At 39.5% G+C, this 14,761-nt stretch overlaps 2 long non-coding RNA genes across 3 annotated transcripts in view; one reads left to right on the top strand and one right to left on the bottom strand.

Annotated features, from left to right (window-relative positions):
* The window catches only part of LOC134480796 (uncharacterized), a 186,430-nt gene that overhangs the window by 23,557 nt on the left and 148,112 nt on the right, over positions 1-14,761 (bottom strand). The window lies entirely within an intron of this gene.
* The window catches only part of LOC102552882 (uncharacterized), a 91,333-nt gene that overhangs the window by 63,396 nt on the left and 13,176 nt on the right, over positions 1-14,761 (top strand). For both annotated transcript variants that reach the window (XR_005490216.2, XR_005490217.2), the window contains one exon: positions 1,702-1,795. This is a non-coding gene — a long non-coding RNA (uncharacterized LOC102552882). The remainder of the gene's footprint in view (positions 1-1,701; positions 1,796-14,761) is intronic.

Below are 14,761 nucleotides of genomic sequence, written 5' to 3'. Positions count from 1 at the left end.
TGGCAAATTCTAATTTCATTCTGTTGCTATGATAAAATATGGCAAAAATAAACTAGAAGAGAAAGGGGTTATTAGGTTTACAATTACTCCATTACTGAGAGGAAGTCAAAGCAGGATCTCGAGCAGCTAGTCACTATCCAACAGTCAAGAATGAAGTGAAACACATACACACACCCTACCTGCTTGCTTGCTCCAGCTAGCTTTATCCTCTTATACTATGCAGGATCCTCATCCCAAGGTATGGTACTGTCCACAGTGGGCCTTGTCTTTCTACAATTAACAATCAAGATCATCCCCCACAGACATGTCCAAAGCCAATTTGATCTAGATAATTTTTCATTATTATTCTCTTCCCTGATGATCCTAGGCTATGTCAAGGTAACTGTTAAATTAACCAGCACATGTTATTGTGAATAACCAAGACAATAAAAAATTGAAAATGTTTATGAGAAGCTAAGTATTATTGTTTTAAAAAAAGACTATAACATGTCAACATGTTTGTGATAGGTAAAATCTTTTGCTCAATTTTAATCTAAACTAATGATGATAGCTTGAAGAACTTGGAGCTTGAAGAGGATCTCAATGAAGATTTATTTTTTCTCTAATTACTGAAAGTGAATATATGTGCGTGAGTATAAAATGAAACTCCCAGCTTCCTCAGGAACCAAGAAAGATACTAAAGCCAACAGAAGCTTCAAGAGAACCAATCAACTCACAGAACACAAATTGATGTCAGGAAGGAAGCAGAAGTGAATTTCCCATTCTGAAAAAGAAGAGACACTTGGCAAGAGTGTTAATTATGTGTCTATCACACAGCTCTCTCTGCCATAATTATTTCCTTAAACGTCCGTCCTCTACATCTGCCTGCTTCCACTCTGCACAGCTCAGCATGGAACAAGGCTGTCTTTAAAATCCCCAAATGGTTCCTTCTTCTCCATGTTAAAGCCTTGCAGTGTGGGACCAAAGACTTCCCGAAATCTTCTCCTTGTTTTCATTCTCTCAGTTGTCTCTTATCTCTCTGACTGCACTCAAGCACAATGCTTTGTGATCTCCCAGATTCTTCCCTATGTTCCCATTTTACCTCTCCCTCCATTGCTGTCCTATAAGTTCCTCATTATACACAAATGCAAAGTCTACCAATCATGGACAAATTAGTATATCACTGTTCTAAATGTATCTTAAAGTCCCAGCTTAGGAATTTGAGAGGTGGGTCAGCTATGAAGAGAACTTGCTGTTCTTCCAAAGGACTGCATTCAATTTCCAGTACCCACAATGTAGCTGACAATAATCTGTAATTCCAGTTCTGGCGAATCTAATGTCTTCTTTTGACCTCTGTGGACATGGCACACGTAAATGGTGCAAATACATGCATGTAGGCCAAATGCTATATACATATAAAATACAGAAATCTATAAAAATAATCACAATTTAACCTTAGTTTACATAGCAACAGAACTGTGTCTTCTGAAACATCATTAATTCAAGATTCATCTAGATCCAGGTACCCAAATGCTATTAGGAATCTGCATCTAATTTTATTAATTTATTTAATTACATTTGCATGTGCATGCATCTGCATTTTGGGTATATATGCATCTGCAATACATGCTCATACATGTGCTTATGTTTATTCTTATGCATTCACAGAGACCAGAGAGTTACATCATGTGCTCTCCTCAATTATTCTATCTTATTCCCTAGATATCATCTTATGTCATGAACCCAGAGATGCTTTGGAAGCCAGCAAGCTGCAGCAATCCTCCTGTCTCCACCTCTCATGATGTTGGGGCTACAGGTATGCACAGCAGCTTTGCCTGGCTTTTGACATGAACAGTAGGCTTTAAACTGATGTTCTCGTGCCTGAATAGTAAACATTTACCCATTGAGCCAGCTCCCCTGCCCCAGCAATCTGTATTTTTTCTATCTCTTTGATTCTTTTATAATGAGTAGCACTGAACCACTTTCCCCCTTTGAGATATCTGGCTGTTGAGGGCTCTCACAATGACCACTGGGTAATGTGCCCATCTGGAAGATAATTTCCACAGTTGAACAGTATACTATTCCTAACTAGTTGAGCAAAGTCTAAGGTTGGGAATGGGGTCAGTTCCACTCATACTATTCAGAGAGGAAGAGACAGTGGCTGCAGAAGAAAAAGTGGGTCTTCCCAACATAAGAAAGGAAATGCCTACTTGAGTAGCACAGACCTGAACACCAGACCCCCGTCTTTTCTTCTTGCGGGAAGTAATAGCCTATTAAAACCTCCATAACTATGCCAAGTGCCTGTCTCTCACTTCACAGCCATCTCTGCACACATTTCATTTTCCCTGAGCCCTTTGAGATCCTAGAGAGAAGCAAAGTTCTGTTCATTCTTTTTCCAACAGCCTGGCAGGATGTGTTAGTTTGTTTTGTTTATATTCTCCTCAATGTGGAAATAAAAATTTCATTTAACTTCCTTGAATCTCCTTCAAACAGACAGTACAATAAGTCATATATAAGTTCTTTTCTCATATTGAAGCTTTTTGATTCTGCTACATAATCAAAGAGTCATTGAGTGGATGAATGGGTATACGTACGAGAATATCAATTATTAACACTCAAATCCATCAGTGGAATGTTCCATTTAAATGCTGTCTGCTAGAGGATGGCTCGCCATGCTGGGCTTATAGAGCTGGAGTGCCTATGCACCCAGTTGTTTTCCAGTGCAGTTTCCATGTGGAAGGCATCAAAGGCCCAGAGTGCTGTGGAGAGAAGTGAGTCAGAGTTGGCTCTATTATCTCATGTGAAGGGGACAGGCTTAAGACAATGGAGTGATTTGACCCTGAGAAAGTGAGTAAGAAATAAAGATCATACCTGTAAATAACTGGAAAAGAATAAATCATTCCATAACTGCCCAACACTGGGTCACCTTGGTGGGTTATACTGAATAATTATACACTTTTCCTTATTCTACTTTGCAATGCTCCTGAAAATTCCATTCGTTCTTCATCTTCTATCAAGGGGGAATAATCCTAGGCTCAGGAAGATATGAAAGGGTTTGCCAGGGGTGACTCAGTAGCTGGGAAGATCTCCAGATCCCACAAGGTTTTGTTCTGAATTCAAAGCTCAAACTATCAAGCCACTGTGATCAGAGGCACCTTACATCAGTGTGCTTAGTTTGTTCTGTAAATTTCTGTACCCACACATCCCCAGATTCTGAGAATGGCAGGAAAAGAGTTCCTACTGGACAGTTAGGCATTTCGTAGAGTTGAAGGATCAGGCCGATCTGGATAGATCATGGGACTTGTCAAGGCGACACAATGACCAAGCTGACCCATGAGCATGTCTCTGCATGAAATAGAACCTTAGAGTCTCATGACTATGAGGTTTTGTCTGCTGTGACTTGGAACAAAAAATTATTAATGTTTGAAACAGCTCAGGTGCAACCTGACCTCGACATCTTCTGCAAAGAGAGTGGTCTGCTCAGAGAGGTCCAGGAATGTTTTGATCCGGGTGCTGTGGAGGAAGTGGAATTTATCTGAGAATCAGAAATCTGTACTTGCAGTGGCTCCTCCATCAGGGCCAGAGCATGATTCCTGAAAAACTCCATCCCAATGATAAGCTTCTTCAGCTAAATATATTCTCTAAGAAGCATATCTCTACATGCCACTGTATGGGATATAATCTTATGGAGCATGGCATAAACAGCCAGGGACCAGGATGAAAACAGAGCTCAGTTCTGCGTGCTGTGTTCTCTGGGGCTATCATGACTATCTCTTTCCAGGGAGTGCCCAACTTTTCATACCTTGACTTGTGAGTATATTCAAAATGGAGAGAGATGGCTCAATGAGGATCAATTTTACATTGTGTAAATAGGTTTATGTTTGCTTAGGTGTAGCCACTCCTTCTTTTACTATATGCAGTAATTACTTATTCAGGGTTACAGGAGTCCATTTTCAGCTCACTGTATTTTAAGCATATTCTCTCCATATTCTGCTAGCCTCTCCTTGTCTATTAATTCATCAAGAAGATTACAACTTTTCTATATTGAAGCTGTGTTTGAGTGCAACAGAGCCTCTTATGACCCAGTTGTGTGGGACTTAAGGAACTAGGGTGATGCACATTCACAAACACCCGACATCAACTTGGGATTGTAATTTGCTATCCTATGCCAGAGGATGTTAAAGACACAGACTCTCCTTGTGGTAGGCAAAATTTATTACATACCAAGAGAGAAGAGAGAGATGGTACAAGAGAGGGAAAGAGCATTTAACTCCCCTTTAGGGCATTTCCTAGGGCCATACCAATACTGGACAAAGCTGAAATTATGGCTGTGAACTTGGACAGAGGCTACACACTGTACTTGGTGTACCACCCAATGCAAGCAATGATCATCACACACATTTTACACATGGCTTCCATATGTCCATCTCTACTTATACTTCTCAGCTGCTCTCCTTGCCCATCTTCTCTATTTATTCCTGACCAGCAACGCCACTGTCAACTTTACTGATAACTTGTATATTTACCGTGGCAGAAGGTTAACTCTACCCCAGTCACCGAGTGTTTCTTGGTCAAATACTTAGTTTCTTGCATGTAAGTGGTCTGTGTGTTCTGCTAGGGGGAAAGCCTCTTATGACTTGGTACATTACAATTAGCTGTGTTGGAAACATGGATATATGGAAAAGTAGAATGGCTGGACAGCTGGCTATGTGCTGATCTATGGCTCTCCTGTTCTGGAAGTAAAGGACAGCTGTTATCCTTCAGGCATTGTTTCTAGAATCTGCTCATTCTTTTTAAAGGATCCCATCATGCTCATGGATCTTGGAGGCAGGTCTTACAATATGCTGCTGTGCAAACCCTGGACATCTGGGCTCTGATGCATCAGTCCCTTCTACTTCTGTCAACTCCCCAGAGACCATGAAGTGATATCTTTGTTTCTCCAAATGACAGAAAGAGGAGAGAGTGGAGGGAAACCCTTGACTTTTTTCTACTTATAGTTCCAAAGAGAGTGGTCAGAATCACAAACATAAGAGTACAAAGCATGTTGTTATGCTGATTCCCTAAGGATGGATGGATTCATCCATGCTGAATCTTATTAAAGATGACAGGGATCTATGTGAGGGTGTATCTACTATATGACAGAGCCTTCCTCCACAGCAGGCCCAGTCATGTTAGCTGTCACTTCATTAGCCAGAAACTGGACAGTCTTTGTGAAGTAGTTCTTAATTCATTAGCACTAAGTGGGCAGATTGATTTACAAGGATTAATTACCTGCCACTCTTATCAAAGGGCCTCTGCAGGGAGACCTCCCACTGAGGACATCTCAGTTCTTCAGATCCTGTGGTCAGTTCAGTTAATGAACATTGAGCTTGGTGACCTTATAGCCTTGATTTAAAGGTGACATTATTTTAGCAACAGCTTTTTGAAGAAAATTCTTCTTTAAAAGGAGGTAATATAAAAAGATATCACCTATATGATACAAACAATACATATTAGAACATAATTTATGTACTATATAATGATACCAAGATAAAGTTTCTATATTAGCATACTTTAAAAACAATGTACTCCACTATTTATCATACAGTAATACATAATCCTAGTTAAAAATAACAAACTACATACATAAAATGTGCATATAAAGGTGATGGTTAATATTGATTGCCATCTTGACTGATTGCAGAGTCACCTAGGAAACAGGATCCTACACACACTTTGGAGGGACTATCTTGATTAGTTTAGCTGAGATAGACAGACTCACCCTAAGTGTAGGTAATGCCATCCCCAGACCTAGCAGGTTATCTTCTTTCTGAAAATCTGATTCTGATTGGCAACATCCATCCATCCATCCATTCATCCATTTCTGTGATATACTCTACCACACTCAGTACCAAGAATCTACAGGGAGATACCCACCACTGGCTCTCTAATGAGAGCGCCAAAGAGTTATAATTTTTCTCTTTCCTTCTTGTATTCCCCCTCCCCTTTGGGAAATCAGTCTCAATCAGACGCAATTTGTTAGACTATTTTAAAAGAATGAATTTCTAGTTTTACTCTTTTTTATATCTTCTTTGTTGGCTCTTCTATTAGTTTCAGCTGTCTCTAATATAATTTATCCTTGGTTCCATGTAGATTATTGCTTTGTTACTTTTAAATTTTTATTATTTTATTTTTAATTTATTCACTTTACATTCTGCTTCCTCCTTGTCACCCCTTCCCACAACCCTTTCCCCATCCTTCCTACCCTTCTCTTCTGAGCAGGTGCTCCCCCGACCCTTGACCCTGACCCCTGGCACATCAAGTCTCTGCAGGGCTAGGAGAATACTCTTCCACTGAGGCCAGACAAGGCAGTCTGGCTAGAAGAACATATCCCACAGACAAGCAACAGCTTTTGGTATAGCCTCTGCTCTAATTGTTCAGGACCCACATGCAGAACAAACTGTACATCTGCTACATATGTGTGGGAAGGCTGAGGTCCAGCCTGTATATGCTCTTTGGTTGGTGGTTCAGTCTCTGAGAGCTCCAAAGGTCCAGGTTAGTTGACTCTGTGGGTCTTCCTGTGGAATTCTTACCCCTTCCAGCACACAATCCTCTCCCCTGTTCTCCCACGAGAGTCCCCAAGCTCCATCTGCTTTTTGGCTGTGAGTGTCTGCATCTGTCTGAGTCAGATGCTGGGTAGAACCTCCCAGAGGACAGCCATACTTTAAATGTTTAACATTTGATTTACAGTGAATATTGCTAACAAATTAATGAGAATTATATACTCGCTGGTGCTGTTCTAGCCACATGCCACAGATTATCACTTGATACTCTCAGTTACAAAGATGTCACAATTTATTCTATGCTTCACCTCAGGTCCTTAAACATAGATTTTTTTTGAGGGAAGGGAGCTTATAATAGTTTTAAACTTATACTTTTCTTCTTATTGTCTAAATTAAAAGATAATTACATTACCCCTGTATTTCTTTCACCCCCTCCAAAACATCCCATGCACCCACCTTGCTCTAGGTCCAACTCATGTTCCTCCTTTTCTCCTTTTCCTTAATTGTTATTGATACATATGTGCAGATGTGTGTATGTGCATGTGTATGTGTGTATAAGTACAGAAAGACAACCTCTTGAATCTATTTAGTGTTGCGTGTATGTCCACGATTTCAGGTTATTAGATGACCATTAGAGGATTCATCCCTGGAAACTAATTCTCGCTCTCTCAGCAGACATTAGTAGCATATAGCTCTTTGTCTAAGGTGGAACATCATGGGATTTCCCCTTACCCATTAGCAAATCACGGAGGTGTCTCTGTTTGGGTCTTGTTCAGGCAGCCATATTGTTGAACTATATAAATGAAGCTTCCCTGTCATTTCCGGGAGACAAAATTTCACAGCAAATATTTTTGTTCCTCTTGCTCTATGGCATTTCTGCCCTTCTTTGGAGATGTTCCCTGAGACTTAGGTGCAGGAGTTCTGTCACATATGGATCGATTTTGGTTGCCCCCTCCAATAATTACTAGTTTTCTGCCATTTGCGTATGTGTGTGTGTGGTTTTAGTGGTCTATGATCTTCTTTGATGAGGGGTGAGAGCTACACTTATCTGTGGAAATAAGAATAAATATTTAGACTATGTTAGAAATTATTATAGTTCAGGGAAATATCATTAAGAGATGCTCCTCTAGGGTACATGGCCTTACCAGTCATTGGTGCTTGGCTAGGTTTCCAGTGCTGGATATCATTTCTCTCTAATTGTGTAGGCCTTGAGTCCAACCATGACAACTGTTGGTTGCCACCAAGATAAAAATGCCACCATTACACCATTAGGGATATCATGTTGTGCTGGTCATTGTGGGCATTGTGTGTCACAGTCATCACAGCTGAATAGAATCGTTGGTTGCTTTCCTCCCTTAGGAAGCTTAAATATAACATTCTGGATCTATGAAAACTAGTCTTCAGAGGGGAGTCTTTCAGGTCAGATTCAGCTAGGATTCTCAGAGTCCTGTGTTTGAAATGTGTGGTGCCTTTAGCAAAGGGAACTGTTGAATCCCAGAGACCCATCTTCTCTCCTCCCACTGTGTTGGAAATACAAGCACAGACTATGCCATTTTTTGACATGAGCTCTGTGGATCTAGTTTGCATCCTGAACTGACAGATCATATAAACTATCTCCTCAGCCCCTGTAAGTTAAACTCTAATGCAAAACCTCCACTGGAGACAATAAAAACCATTTAAAATGTTAAATTGTATTATGGTTACCACAGTGAGCAAGCCAGGAATACAGATAAAGAGATGTCTCTGTGTAGCTCCCATTTCTGCCTGCTCGGGAAACTTTCAGAGTTTAAACTCATTTCAGTAAGAAGAATGGCATTAAACAGAACCGTAAACAAAATTTTGCCATCCTAAAAGAGTGTCTCATGGTGCCCCTATTCAGACAGTCATGTAGAATCACCGACATATGGAATGTTTGAGATTCTTAGACTGTTTTTTTTGTAGAGATAGCTCAGTCAGTAAAATTTTAGCTATTCAAACAGGAAGATTTAAGTTTATATTTCTAGTACCCACACGAAGATGCCAGGTGTGGTGGTGCACAACTGGAGTCTTAGCTTGGAAGGTAGACATAGGAGGATGCCTGGTCCTTAAAGGTCAGCAAGCATGGCTGAATCGGTGATGTCCAGGTACAATGAGTGACCCTGAGGAAAACACAAATGTACATAAAATGGTTTTTTCTTAGAACTTGGCTATTTTGCTTGTTTGAGTCATCCGTCATGTTCTTGGTGTGGTATTTTGAGTCTTCCAGTATGAGTTTTAGCTTTGTTAATTTCTTTGTGTGTCTGTTGGTATTTCTTTCTGTGCTCTAGTGCCCCGATGGCATGATCCAAACTTCATCAGTTTCATAGCTTGGAGTGAATTATCCTTTTAGTAACAATGTTCCATTCCTTTTTATATCTGGTAATGAGATTTGCTTTCTAATTCAAGTTTTTTTCCATTTCAAGTTTAAGGATGCTCATTTGCATCTTGACTTAATTTCAGGAGTGTTTTAATAATATTTTTAATATGTAGGTCAGAACTTCTGCTGGTTTTATCCACCTTGCTGATGTAGTTAATCAGCTCAATTTTGCTATCTTCACTGTGCTTATGATGTGTTAAGATTACGTCTATCCTTTAGCTGTGCTTCCCCCCCCTTTTCCTCCTTTCTTTTATGTTCTGTGAATCCCATCACTTTTATATATATCCATACCAAGAAGTGACTTCTGACATATTTTATCATCTATTGCTTCTTTTATTCTTCCTTCCCAAACCACAAGGATTGGGACATGATCAAACTAAACATTTATTTTTAATTTTTCTATATCTCATCTGATGTTGATAAGGTGGCATCTAGCCTTGGAGAATTTACCAGATCTCTCAGAGTTGTATCGTATTTTCTCCTAAGATTAAACTCTTCTGTCTTGGCGGGAAGCGTGTTAATCGTGGGATGTTAAAAGGAAGGTAAAACAACAGATATTCTGAGCAGAGATGGAACAGTCTATTCTGAAAAGAAGTTTCCTGAGATCAAGAAATAAATGATTCATGGGTTTCAGGAAGTCCATGAAACTGATCAGATTCACTGTGCCCTTTCCTCCCCAAGGCAGTAAGAATTGTCTAGTGACACCCATGGACAAGCCAAGCCTCCTAGAAGAGGCAGAGACCAGTTGATCCAATTAGAAGAGGTTCGAGCCAACTTAGCCACAAGAATAGGAGACTTATCAACTCATTGAGCTGTCTACATCTCTGTAGTGTACTCTAGGTTTCCTGTTTTTATGAATTGTCACCAATGCTGGGGTGGACTTATGAGATGCAGTTGTCCTTAAATAATTTATAGTCCTGTAAGTAACTACTCACCCATACTCCTGTAAATAATCCCAATAAAACTCATTGGTTCAGCAAGCTGAACCCTAGTGGGGACTCCTGCTATAGTCTTGTGTCAGTTTCCTATTTGTTCACATGGAGATAGTGTCACATTACACTTAGCTTTCTTCTGGCTACAATCTGTGCCTCCTCTATAATATCATAGCCTTGTCTTAGTCAAGAACAGCTTTGGATCTTGGCTGAGTCTTTTCCTTGACACTTCAAACCCTTGGCTCTGACAGTGGTTTACAGCTTCTCCCACTCGTTGCAGCATGCTGAAGCATTTCTTTCAGCAATAAAGAGGCCTTATCCTACACTTACATTTCAGGTTGACAAACCTCCCTCCTTCTGGCAGAGAGACACTTGGTGCCAGTTTACATTAGAAACTGACTCTAGTCACAATCCATAACAGACTCAGAGCAATCATGGCCCTGGTATTTCTCATGACTTGTGTTCCTAACCTGTTTCTATTCATTTGATTTTGAAATACTACTCTCCCCTCTGCTCCTTGAGTCCATGGCATGTGTCAGTGTTATGTGTTTGGAAAGAAAAGAAAAGTCACGTAATGAGAGGCACATTACTTCTTTCCTTCAAACTAAATTGTAGATTTTAAAACAGTAAGGTTCATTTTCTGTTTGAATTTGCTTTTGGTCATATTTTTTATAATCTTGTTTTTATTATTCTGTATTTGTTATGATAATTATAGTTTGCATTATACTTTCATACAGAATGTAAATGACCTTTTTTCTTGACTCTTCCCACTCCTGTTCTTCTTACTCTTACTCTTCTTAACTAGTCTCATTCTATTCTCATGTATTTCTAAATTGTCATGTTTTAGCGGAGCTGATGTGATCCATTAGGTATATTTAGGTGTACGTAGTCAACTTACCACTGCTGAAGAAACTGGTGATCTCTCCATCAACTACCTAGAAATCCTCATGGAGGGATGATAGTTTCGATTTAAAATATATTTGGGGGTATAGAAATGTCTTTGTTGGGTGAAATTCTTGCAGGTAAGCCCGGATATCTTAGTCTGGATCCCCAGCAACCACAAAAAGATTGTGAATGATTGTATCTCAAACCCCAGTGCCAGGGAGGTAGAGACAGGCCATTGCCAACCAACCAGTGAGCTTTAGAGACTAGAGTGGAGAATGATGGAAGATACCAAATATTGACAGCCCATGCTTTGTCTCAGTCTTTTATGTCAACTTTAGATAAAGAACTGACAAAAGCAGTCCACATACCAAGGTCTCATCACAAAAATACAAAGAGTGTGACAGAGTACAGCAGTACCCTATGCCACCCACCCCCATGTCTGCCAAAACCAACCAGTCCCATACACATGTTTTCCAGTGAGAATTGCCTTGATGAATCATAGGACACAGAATTTTAAAGCATAATAAAATAATAAACTTCAAAGCATTGAAGAACTCTAAAGAAAACACAAATAGCTCAAAGAACATAAAGAAAATAAATGCCTGAACATTGCCCAAGAACACAACTATAAGGTTGATGGAAGAATCTAGGATTTAAAAATCAAATTGAATAAAGAGACAGAATTATTAAGAAAAACATAAGCTGAACTGAAGAGAGAATTGAAAACATCAGTAACCTAGCCTGAATAGAAAACACAGGGGAAAGCCTTATAAAGAATTATAAAGAATGCATCAAGTAGAAGAGTTAAATCACACAAGTAGAGAATACAGAAATTATTTTAAAAATAGGAAAGAAATGCACAGGAACTCTACAACACCATGAATAGGGCAAAAGTTAAATTATAATCATACATGAGAAAGATAAATCTATGATATAGAGTGGATCTTCAACAAAAGTCTAGAAGAAAACTCCCTCAAACTAAGGGAATACTCACCCATATAGACACAAGAAGTACACAGCATACCAAATAGACAGGACACCCCATACAAACACACACACACATCTCCACAGGGGAAGAAAACCAACTCCCATGTTATATCATAGTTAAAACCCTAAATAATATAAAAAAAGAGTACTGATACCTACAAGAGAAAAACACAACTCACATATAAAAGGTAACCTATCAGAATAATAGCTAATTTCTCAATGGAAACTTTGAATGTCAGAAAATCCTGGAACAGTGCATTTCAAGTCCTAAAGAACTATAAGGTTCAGCCTACATTAATATACCCAGCAAAACTGTCTGCCACAGGTGAAGGGGAACTAAAACCTTTACACTGTTCAAACAGGTTACAAAAATTCACAACCAGCAGACCAACCCCGAAAGAGTATGGAAGGCAATAAAGATGAAATTTGGACTAAAGAGAGGAACAAGCATAGCCAGGAGGCTGTGATGAAAATATAATTGCTGAAAATAAAGTATTACCAAGGATACAAACAGTAGAAAGAGCTGTCAACTACCCCAACTCCTTTTTAATACAGTGTCTGGAGTACTAGCTGGAGCAATAAGGCAAAATAAAAAAATTAAAGTAATACAGACTACTTTTCTAAGTGGAGTTATCTCTAGTTTATATCTCTAGATGATAAATAACAATAATGAAGAAAAAGACATTGATGTGAAGGGGCACATGAAAGAGTTTGGAGGTAGTAAAAGGAAGAGAGATGACTTAATTAAATTTTGAAATTTTGAATGTTTAAATTTACATACAAACTTGTTAACACATCACTTATTCTCATCAATACCCTGCAAGAATAACTAGTATTGACAGTGAAATGGACGGCGACCTTTGCACAGATGTCTTCAGTTTCTGTAATACTGAGCATCATGTAATGTGGATATTGGTGTTGGAACACTGTGATTTGCAGGGTCACAGTGTTTACCAGTTTCCTATTGGATTCTTTGCCCTTCTTCATTTATGCGGGACTCATAGATGTGTTTTTTGTGCACACACAGCATATTCCGTCCCAAAGGATTGGTCTCACCTGGGCTGTGTCTTTTGTGGTGTGCCTGCATTTTTAATTGGATGTACTCTCTTATTGGCAGAATTTTAAGTGGCCAGATAGCTTTTCCAGAAGAAATTTATGATGTATAAAAACATAGGAAATTTAATCACTGGTTTAGTTCTGATAATTTCACACAAATTATTTATGTGGTGTCTTCTCTCTAATAGGCAGAGTGCTTTCAATATTTTATTTGAATATAACCACAAAGCAACCACATGTGACATGGTAATCCTTAATTAGTGATGGAAGACACATATGTTAGGGAAGTTGATTGAGTTACCTAAATTCTAGCTGCTATAAGAACTTTATTCAAAGCCCTTTTATTCCTCAGGGTTTATTATGCTGTTCTTCACTCCTCCTGGCCTATAAATCTGAGTCCAAGGCTAAGAATCCATGAATCCACAGTGGGGAGAGTGGAGGCTCAAGGGTGAGGAATCTGAGCCAGGAGCTGTGGTATCTGACAGATCATTCAACTCTCAGATGCATAAAAGAACTTTCTGCCCATCTTTGTGTTAAGTGAACCTGAGGTTGGTACATGCACACACACACACACACACACACACACACACAAAACGGAGCTTTCTCACCAGGTCTCCTTGCTGGGGAGCTAATCTGAAACCCTGCACAAACAGCCCGAGTAAAGACATCTCAGCTCTCAGGGCTCATGTGTTCTCATTTCAGAACTGATTGCAAAACTGTACTCACCAAAAGGGATCAATACTGGCAAAGGAGCAGGTGCACTGGGCTGATGTAATAGAATAGATAAGAGGAGACGAACCCATCTATCCATGGTCAACTGAACTCTGACAAAGGCATCAATATCATTCAACTATGGGGGAACTATCTTTCAAAATATAACACCGAGAAGTTTGGTATCTACACAGAAGAGAATCTGTACCCCTGCCGTATATCCAACGTGTTAGAATGGCTCCGGGATCTTCACTGCAAAATATAAAACTTATATGTCCACACAGGTCTAAATTTGTCTGACTAGATTAGGCACAGGTTTATTTAGTATAACTGTAATAGTAAAAATAACCACAGAAATAACAGGTACTGTAAACTGAATTAAAATACTAACCTTGGACTGGAGAAATGGCTGAGTGGTTAGGAGCACATACTGTTCTTTTTTTTATTTTAGATTTATTTATTTATTTATTTATTTATTTATTTATTTATTTATTTTATGTGAGTACACTGTAGCTGTCTTCAGACATACCAGAAGAGGGCATCAGATCCCATTACAGATGGTTGTGAGCCACCATGTGGTTGCTGGGAATTGAACTCAGGACCTCTGGAAAAGCAGTCAGTGCTCTTAACCACTGAGCCATCTCTCCAACCGCAGCACATACTGTTCTTGCAGAGGACCTGAATTCAGTTTGTAGCAGCCACATCAAGCATTTCACAAACACCTGTAACTCGTGACGACCAAGGGAGTCCATTGCACTCTTCTTGATACTGTGGGCACTCACATACATGTGCGCATACATTAACACATATGTAACTAAACAAAAAAATCTTTAAAATCATCAAACTTCTAAAACTCAAAGGATACTATTAGACAGTCTAAAGAATGACAGAAAATACTTGCAAAGGATGCACTGGATTAAAGGTTTGAAAGCATAGTCCCAAATCAGTAAGCTGGGGGTGGGGGAGGCCATCAGAAAGACACTGGGGCAGTTCAAGTCAAGTGTGGGGAGGGGCAAGGGAGATGGCCATATGGCCGTGAGAATGAATAGAAATCTGCAACTGACTAGGGTAAAGTTAGTGGGCATGTTCAGGAAAAGAAAGAGAGACCTGAGATAGTGGAGGTGCCCAAGAATCAATGGGGGTGGTTTTAGCTGTGACTCATAGCATTGGTGATATTGAACCTGAGGAGGCTGCCTTCTGAGGCCAGGCAGGAACCCTGGTGGAGAGATAGGGACACTTACCCATCCAGAAAACTTTAGACCCCAAACTTGCCC

This window comes from Rattus norvegicus, chromosome 10 (assembly GCF_036323735.1).
Source record: "Rattus norvegicus strain BN/NHsdMcwi chromosome 10, GRCr8, whole genome shotgun sequence".
NCBI classification, from domain to species: domain Eukaryota; kingdom Metazoa; phylum Chordata; class Mammalia; order Rodentia; family Muridae; genus Rattus; species Rattus norvegicus.
This window is presented reverse-complemented; position numbering and strand designations above follow the sequence as displayed.